Here is a 9,896-nt window from a genome sequence, read left to right as displayed (position 1 = left end):
ACTTTTGGTAATAACAAAGAATTGTAAACAAAGTCAATGCTCATCTATTGAGGAATGACTAAAGAAATTGTGGTACCTGAATGTAATGTACTGTGCCATAAGAAACAATGAATATGATAAATACTTGGAAACATGGAAAGACTTGTATCAGCCAATGCAAAGTGAAGTTAGAAAAATCAACCACCAAAAAAAATAAAAATAAATAAAAATAAAAAAGTGGTGGCTAGATGGTACAGTGAATAGAGCACTGGCCCTGGAGTCAGGAGGACCCGACTTCAAATCTGGCCTGAGACACTTAACACTTCCTAGCCATGTGACATTGGGCAATTCACTTAACCCCAATTTCGCTCCAAAAAGCAAAAAAAGAAAAACCAGCCACCATGGACAACAATTCCTACAATGTCAATGGAAAGAAAAGTAGTGACATAACTCCAAGTGAAATGTTTCATAGTTAAAATGATCAAACTTGGCCCTAAAGAAAAGACAGAAGCATGCATCTCCTGGCTTTCTTTGAAGAAGCATGTTTGGGTGGGTGCTCCACTGGGTGGTTAAAATTGCATATATTGTCAGGCTTGCTGCAGAACCCGGAAGATTTCAGTCAGCTTTTGTATGAGCAGTGGACGCCCTGACTTAGAAATCTCTGTTGGAATGGAAACAGTAAGTGGCGCTTTGCCACAGGAAAGGAGCCTGATGGCATGAAAACGTCTCCTTCAGCTGGAAGGGATTGAATCCCACCTAAGTTAAATGGCTAGTGGCTTCAGCATTGGTTGATGACAGGTTGTGAAAACCACGGAAGTGTTCATCCCATCTCTCCAGATTCATATCCTTATCACTGATCAGTGTGACTCCATGTGTACTGAGTAGTTGAGATGTGTCATCGGTATTTGGCCCATAAATAGCCTTAATATAGGCTTCAGAGCATCATAAAAGTAACTTGGATTTTTACTATCAGCTAAACCCGAATTTCATTCATCTTTCTATTGAGCCAAGAATCCGGCCTCTCTCCAAGCTTTGCTTTCATTTTCCTTTTGACAGAGTTAAACAGCCTTATTAGAGATGGATGAACTACCTTGTTAGTAAATCCTGTGGAGTCTTTGTTTTTCATTTAGTAGCTTCTGAATCTTCCCATCATTTTTATTAAACCAACCTTGATGTTTGTAAGTATTCTGGCCCAGATGAGTAAATGTGGCTGTTGCTGTTGAGTCATTTCAGTCCCGTCCAACACCTCTCTGTGACTACTCAATGCAGCCTCTGAAGCTAAGGTGAAAAAAAGTATGAACTAACTCTCTGCTGCTTCTGCTAATTTTAACCTAACAATGAACGCTACAGGCTCTCCGCTAGCCAGCACTATACCAGTCATATGCGGAACCACTGGTTGCAGCAATCGCCTCTTGAAAAAAATCCCCAAAATAAAACTCCCATGAATATTATAGCTAAATTCCAGAGTTCCCAGGTCAAGGAGCAAATACTGCAAGCAGTCAGGAAGGAACAATTTGAGTATTGTGGAAACACAATCAGGGTAACACAAGAGCTAGCAGCTTCTACACTAAGGAATGGAATTGCTTGGAAAAAACCAGAGCTGAACGGAAAATTTGACTTTCAAATACAAGAAGCAAGAGAAGCATGAAGGTAAACAGGAAAAAGAAATCATAAGGAAATTATTAAAGTTGAACTATTTACATTACTACATGGAAAAACAATAATTGTAACTCATGAGACTTTTCTCAATATGAAAAGAGTTGAAGGGAATATTTTGTATATATGTATACATACATATATGTATGTATGTATAGGAGGGTGTATGTGTGTGTATATATGTATATATGAGTGTGTGCATATGTGTGTACATGTATACACAGACAGAGGGCACAGGATGAGTTGAATATGAAGGGATTATATCTAAAAAAATAAAATTAAGAGGTGAGAGAGGAATCTATTGGGAGAAGGAGAAAGGGAGAGATAGAATAAGGTAAATTATCTCATATAAAAAAGGTAAGAGAAAATGGTTCCAATGGAGGGGAAGAGCAGGAAGGTGAAAGGGAATGGAACAACCTTATTCTCATTGACAGAAGGGAGGGCAGATTGGGGGAGAGGGTAGTGAGAAGCAAACATTTTTGGAAAGTGACAGGGTCAAAGTAGAAAATAGAATTAGTGGAGGTGGGATGGGATGGAGGGAAATACAGTCAGCCTTTCACACTGTAACTGCTATGGAAATGCTCTGCATAACTACACATGTACAACCTATATAGAACTGCTTGTCTTCCCGGTGGGGGCAGGTGAGAAGGGAAGGAATCTGGAACAAAGTTTTAAAAACAAATATTTAAAAAATTGATTTTAGATGCAACTGGGAAATAAGATGTATAGGCACTGGGGTGTAGAAATCCATCTTGCCCTACTAGAAAGTTAGGGGGGTGATGGGGGAGCATATATGAGAGGACACATTGGGGGATGTGTATTCAGTACGCTTGACATTTTGTGGTGGGAAGTAGGGGAAAGATGGGGAGAAAAAATTGTAACTCAAAATCTTGTGGAAATGAATGTTGAAAACTAAAAACAAAAAAACAAATAAAAGAAAAAAATGAAAATAAAAAGCACACCACATTTGAACCACTTGACATTTAGGTCTTATTTGTAGGGAAACCAGATGGTCTCTCCTTCCCATTCTGAAGACAGAGGGTGAAGTCTTACAGATGCTGATGGCAACCGTGGAAGGACAGATGGAACAGGCTATTCTCCTGGTATACAAGTGAACATTTGGGGCATAAGGTTTTTCTTCCTCTCCACTTAGTCCCCATATCTGTTCTCATCACTATCAGAACCTTTCAAAGAAAGGCAAAGGGATTGATCCTTGAGGGAACACAGTGGATAACATCCATAGGAAGGAACCCAAGACCACATGGGGACTAGTGAGCCCAATGGTGATAGATCTGGGCATAATCATATTTAACCTGAAGGAGAAAAGGTACAGGGATTTATAAACGAGGGATTGGACTTTTCTGTCGGGCCTCACAGCTCAGAAGCAGGAGCAGCAAGGGATAAGATTTTCAAAGAAGCAAATTTAGGTTTAATATAGGGTAGAGGGGAGTGGAGTAACCTCCCTGATTATTGGAGCTATGCAAAGTTGGAAGCGGCAGTCTCAGGAGCAGATGGGTTCTCCCTCAGCAGCATTTGTCCTAGCAAGATGGCTAATTTGGGTTGGGTCTGTCCTAGCTTGTATGGCCTTAGAGTTCTTGACCAATACTTCAACCCAGTGATCATAAGGATATGCCTCTGTGTGTGTGTGTATGTGTGTGTGTGTGTGTGTGTGTGTGTGTGTGTGTGTGTGTGTGTGTAAAGAACAGACAAAGCAAGGTTATATGGTTGGGTCTGATCACACAGTCTCTGAGGCTCTATATGTTTTAGATGCCAATTTGTATGACTCTTCAAAGACTTGAAAGTAACTATCTATGGCATCCAAGTTCTCAGTCACCGATTGCTGTTTCGCATGTGTGGGGCTCACTCAGCGAATTAATTAGTGTAAATTAAGTACCCTTAGCACTTATTTTCTGCATGGTTAACTCCCCTAGCATCTCCATGAAGGAAGAAGCATGAGAATTTAGAGAAGAAAACAAACTAGAATTAATTTGTTTCTAATCATTAAGTGGATTTAATTTCGAGGAATACTCTCATACTCAATAGATTACAGGTCCCGGTGGGAAGAATTCTATTCTTGGGGTCAGGGAGAGCTGGCTTCAAATACTGCTTCTAGTTCATGCTAGCCATATGACAATTGGTAAGTCACTTCACTTTTGTTTACAAAGAATGTGAAGAGAGAAGAAGGTGTAATATTTCAAGAGAAACTACAATGTTTGTTGAACTGATTTAGGAAATGAGATTAGGCTAGTGGGTAAATGTCTGTGTGTGTCACAAAACTTGGATTGAATTTGGCAGATGCAGGTGCTCTGAGCCCCCATCCACAAATGAATGGAAGTTCCTCGAGGACAAGGTCAATTTCAGTTTTTCTCTTGTATTTCAGAACCCAGCCAACACAGCACATGCAGCTAAAATTTGAAGAGAAAAGTGAAGGCCTGAAGCTGTGAATTTTATTTATATAGAGAAGTTGTTGATGAGAAAATCTCCCATCCTCATACAGGCAATGTCTTCTCTGAAACTTCTACTAGAGATTTGTCCAGGGCACTGAATGGCAAAGTCACCTCCCCAGGGTGGCGTGGCCTCAGAGGCCCAGGAGAACTCTTCTGTCTCCAAAGCTCACTCTCTAGTCATTGAAACCTGCTGCCTCTCACCAGCAAGGCCAGGACAAAGTTAGAGCGGCTCACAAGTACATGACACAGACAGAAAAAAAAATGTTAACAGTGTCACTTGCATTCTACAGCAAATCAATTGGGAAGACAAGTAAGAAATGTTATTGAATTAATGAAATGGGGGAACAAATAAATCTCACAAATATATAGAGATGAACAAATGTATTAGATACTTTTATATTTGATTTACAGAAAATTAAAATCTGGGACAAAATAATTGTAAACAACTGAAGAAAAAATGAAACATTAAACTTTTGTGAAATACCGTGAAAACGAATCGGCCCCGCCACCCGCGCGGTGCTGCAGAACCAGGAGCCCGGGCGGCGGCAGCCGAGGCTGGACAGGAGGCTAGGGGCGAGGGAAGGACGAGGACAAGCACCGGGGTGGAGCTGAGGCGAGAGCGGCTGCCGCGAAGCGGGCCAGCCGCACGGACGCCGGGCCCGGACATGGCGCTGATCAAGGACTATCGAGTTATCCTGCCAGTGTCTGTGGATGGTGCCAGGTAGGACAGCTGTATTCGGTGGCAGAGGCCAGTAAGAATGAAGCTGGTGGTGGTGAAGGTGTGGAGGTCCTGGTGAATGAGCCCTGTGAGAAGGGTGGAGAGAGAGGCCAGTATACCCACAAGATCTACCACTTACAGAGCAAAGTGCCGACATTTGTTCAAATGCTGGCCCCAGAGGGAGCCCTGAATATCCATGAAGAAGCGTGGAACGCCTACCCCTACTGTAGAACAGTTATTACAAATGAATATATGAAAGATGACTTCCTGATTAAAATTGAAACCTGGCACAAACCTGACCTTGGAACACTGGGAAATGTGCCCAAGCTGGAGCCAGACGTATGGAAATGCATGGAAACCGTTTTCATAGATATTGCAGATCGGAGCCAGGTGCTTAGCAAAGATTACAAGCAAGAAGAAGATCCAGCAAAATTTAAATCAGTCAAGACAGGAAGGGGACCACTGGGTCCCAACTGGAAGAAAGAATTGGCGAATCAGGACTTGCCTTACATGTGCGCCTACAAACTGGTAACAGTCAAGTTCAAGTGGTGGGGCCTTCAGAACAGAGTGGAAAACTTTATACAGAAGCAAGAGAAAGGTCTGTTTACAAACGTCCATCGGCAGCTACTCTGTTGGCTTGATAAGTGGGTTGAGCTGACTATGGATGACATTCGCAGGATGGAAGACGAGACCAAGAAACAGCTGGATGAGATGAGAGAGAAAGACCCTGTGAAAGGAATGACAGCCGATGACTAATGCCATCCCTTCCCCTCAGCACTTTTTGCAAGACAGTGGTCAGCAGGAAGGTCCAGCAGCTCCACCCTCCTGAGTGACAGGCCATCTTCGGACCCAGCCTTTCTGTGCCCATTCAACAGGCGATTTCCAGTCCCTCATCCTAGATGCCCTTTAATATTGTGAACAAATAGACCATCTGGTATTATTAAGCACATGTGTGCGGGAGCTGGTGCTTCTGAGATGTGTGGCGTGTAGGTCGCTGGATGGACAGCTCCTCCCTCCTCTATCCATTGTATTCTGACCCATTTCCATGTGGCCCCCATTTCCAAGTGACATTTTTAGCTGAAATAGCTGTCTTTTGTGATGTGATTTAAATGATTTAAGTTTGTCTGTTTTAAACCTCGGATAAACTGAGGCCTCTCAGGTAAAAAAAAAAATGAATCAGAAAGAGAAATGTGGCCAAAAGATACAGATTTGAATGGAGACTAAACCATGCAAGGATGAATAATGATTGTGTCAAAGATGAAGATCAAGAAACAACAATTACACAAAGGATGCCAACAGTCACATGATGTACCAGTAATAAGGGTGCACTTGAAGCAAGTCTTACAGGGACATTTGTTTCTTCAGTGGCTAAATTTTCAAAAACAAATATGAAAAATGATGACATGGATATGTAATACTAAAGATAGAAAATGGTCCAGTCTTTTCATTTTACAGATGAGTAAACTGAGGCCCTCAGTGAGAGGAGGGGTAGAAAGAGAGGGAGAGAGAGAGAATGATTTTAGTTGGGGGCAGTTAGATGGTGCCATGGCTAGAGTTCTAGGTCCAGAGTCAGGAAGACCTGAGTTCAGTTCTGGACTCAGACACTTACTAGCTGTATAAACCTAGGTGAGTAACTTTATGCCTTTTGCCTCAGTTCCTCTTCTGTAAAGTGAACTGGAGAAAGAAATGGCAAAGCAGGCCAGTATCTTTGCCAAGAAAACCCCAAATGGGGTCACAAGGAGTTGGAGATGATTGAAAAATAACTGAATAGTCACAACAACAATAGCACTAGTTATAAATCCTGTGACTGAATATTGTTTATGTTGTCTGTCAGTGCCCACATGAATGCTTCAAAGCCCTGAATTGGCCTTTCTTTAGGGTGTAAGAAATCAGTACCTGATCATCTCTGGGGGCAGAGCCAACGTGGCAGAGTAGAAACAGGAACTCTTCTGGGCTCTGGCTCCAACCAGCTCTAATACCTATAAAATATGACTGTAAACAAATTTTAGAGCTACAGAACTCACAAAGAGACAGAGGGAACAAATCTCCCAATGAAGGCAGCCTAGCAGGCCAACAGGAAGGGTGTATCACACCCTTCTGGGAGCCAAGCACAGTCCTGCAATAGTTGCCTTGACCTGATCAGTGACAGCCAGAGCAGACCTCAGGAGAGTGAATCACCAACAGCTGTGTTGGTCTCCAGACTTCTCAACCCATAAATGCTAAAGAGAAAGTAAAAGGTCAGTGGGGAACTCTGTAGGAACTGGGTGACAGAAGAGCATGATCTGGCTCCTATTCCAAGATGAGAAGTGGAAGAGGCATGGTGGCTACAGCTACTGTGATGTGGCTGCCTCTGGATCTCCTGGCCTGTAGATCATAGGGGACCAAACCACCATTCAGAGAGTAATTTCTCTTGCTTTGACCTGCTTGAATCTGGATCATGGTCTTGGGTGGTGGTCCTGGGGTGAGAAGCACTGGTTTGCCAGTGTGGTGCCTGTAGAGAGTGCCCTCTTCAGACCTCTGACAACATTTGTGAAAACCCCAGAAATTTGGAACATAGCTCTCTCTACTCTGAAAGCAGAGTTCTACCATGGCAAAGAGCTCAAAAGTCAGGTAATTGGCTGGCAAGATGAGCAAACAGAGGAAGCACAATCAGATAATAGAATCCTTTTTTGGGGGACAAAAAGGATCAAAACAGGGATCCAGAAGAAGTCAACAAAGTCAAAACTCTTGCATCAAAAGCTTCCCAGAAAAATATGAATTGGTTACAGGCCATGGAGGAGCTCAAGAAGGATTTTGAAAATGAAGTAAGAGAAGTGGAGGAAAATTGGGAAGAGAAATGAGAATGATGTGAGAAAATCATGAAAAGTGAGTCAATAGCCTGCTAAAGGAGACCCCAAAATACTGAAGAAAATAACACCTTAAAATAGGCTAAGTCATCTTTTTGGGCAAAAGGGGCCTAAAAGCCATTGAGGCGAAGAATGCCTTAAAAAGTTGAATTGCTCAGATGGAAAAGTAATTTCAAAAACTCACTTAAGATAATAGCTCCTTCAAAATTAGATTGGAGCAAATGGAAGCTAATGACTTTATGAGAAATCAAGATACTATAAAACAGATCCAAACGAAAAAATAGAAAGGCGATGTGAAATATCTCATTGAAAAAACCACTGAACTGGTAAATAGATCCAGGAGAGATCATTTAAAAATTATTGGACTACTTGAAAGCCATGATCAAAAAAAAGAGCCTAGAATTCATCCCTCAAGAAATTCTCCAGGAAAATTGCCCTGATATTCCAGAACCAGAGGGGCAAGGCTCTCCTTTGTTGGGTACCAGCACCCAATCTATGGTTTACCGATACTACAAAAATAGTGATTCTTAGCCTTCTTTGGCCGAATCTACTCCACGTTTTCCTTCATTTCATGGGCTGTCATGGCCAAAGAATGTCCTACCAGCTGCCAGTCCAGTAGGGAGCAGTCTCTCCATGCTCAGAACTGTGCCCAGTAGCACCTGGGAGCCTGTTCTCTGCTTAAGTATCCTTGGAGAGCCCAAACTCCCCTCTGTGCTATGCCACGATGAGGCTTCTCATCAGGACTCTGAGGACTGTCCCAAGTCCTGGTGGCCCTGAGATCTGGACGGATGATGGGTGCTTTTATCCTTAGTGATACCATTGAGATACATGGCGCAGCAGTGAAAGGTCCTACTGAGCCCCATGATCGTGGTTGCAGAGCATGTGAGTGTGTGTGCTTCCTTACACAGGCATCTATGACACCCATGTTCCTTAGAGGCTTCCCATACTTCAGTCACTTCTTTCTCAGCCCCTGCAGCCCATCCCCCCGCTTTGCCCACTGACGAGCTCCTCCTAAAACCTCCCTTTGGAGGAGGGACCCACACTAGCCACTGGTCTTCTTTTGGACTTTGTCCCCCATGCTCTTGTTGGTGCTAACCCATCCTTACCTCTGCCTTTTAGGGTCTGTCTCCCCTCATTAGGATGTAAGCCCCTTGAGAGCAGAAACTTTCTTTTAATTTTTGTATGCCCAGAGTTTAGCACAATGCCTGACACACACTGAGAACTTAATGAGTGTTTCTTGACTGGATTTTCTACCTCATTCTCTCTTCTGGCAAGGATGAAAAGTAGCCTGCCATCTTCCCTGCCCTCAACCTTGCCACTGTAAAGTCACGGAAGACCTAATAGGGATCCCCCGGAATTGAATGCCCCCTGAGTCCCCAAGCCACTGGAGAGGGGCTTTCTCCTTATGGCTGGAGAGCAATGCTTGGCACTCTCCCAAGGAGAGCGGGGTGAGGCCATGAGGGGCTAGTGGGAGAGGGGAGAAGAACAGTATATGTGACTCCTTCAGCCTCTTCAGGTTTTGCAGTTACTTGGTTTGGGTGTCTCTGGCTTCCATCTTCAAGAGAAACTAAGAATCATAGGCTTTCCGATCTGGAAGGGGCCAGAACTGCAGAAGAAGGCCCAAAGGTGAACTTGCATGGTCTGATGGTAACAGTGCTGTGGAATGCCCACCCCTCCAATGGACTTCTGTAGAGTTCCACCAAGAGGGAGCCTAGGACTAGCTTGTGGCCCCAGACCCTACTTGGGTGCAGAACCTTCTGTGCCTGCTTCTGATCCCTTCTCTGTCCATGGCTCTCAGCCCATTTTCAAGGTTCTCATCAGCCTTGCCTCCCCTCACTCCTGGCCTTCGGTCCATTTCCACTACCCTTCACATCACAGATCAGCCCCTCCTGGCCCCTGTAAGCACCACTGTCCTCTCATGCTCAGGTCAGTCAGCTCCTAGGCAGATGTCCAAGGTGCTCTGCTTTGTCCAATCACACATAGGACTGTGGCCAAATCAGGTCCTGGTTTTCTTGGAGAGGGACTCTGTCTCCCAAGGCATGATTTCCCAGAGGCCGGTGAGGTTCCCTCATGGCAGGGGATCTGTTGTCGTGTCTGTCTTCATTCAGAAAGGAAGCATGGCCCTGTTCTTCCAAGGTGACAGACAACCTGCTACCAGGCAGCCCAAGATGGACTGGCCATGACCCTGATCTACTCTTATAGTCCCAACCACTCTCTCAAAGACTAGGCAATGGGAGAGACAGACATGCG

The 9,896-nt window shown here is 43.9% G+C and overlaps 1 pseudogene; it reads left to right on the top strand.

Moving 5' to 3' along the window:
- The first annotated feature begins 4,670 nt into the window (after positions 1-4,670).
- LOC138158483 (phosphatidylinositol transfer protein alpha isoform pseudogene) lies at positions 4,671-6,003 on the top strand (annotated as a pseudogene).
- Positions 6,004-9,896: the final 3,893 nt, after the last annotated feature.

Source organism: Petaurus breviceps, unplaced genomic scaffold (assembly GCF_028583685.1).
Source record: "Petaurus breviceps papuanus isolate PSGF00001 unplaced genomic scaffold, PetGlider_PUasm1.0 174, whole genome shotgun sequence".
Taxonomy (NCBI): Eukaryota; Metazoa; Chordata; class Mammalia; order Diprotodontia; family Petauridae; genus Petaurus; species Petaurus breviceps.
Note: the sequence above shows the minus strand (reverse complement) of the source record. Positions and strands in the feature narration are given on the sequence as shown.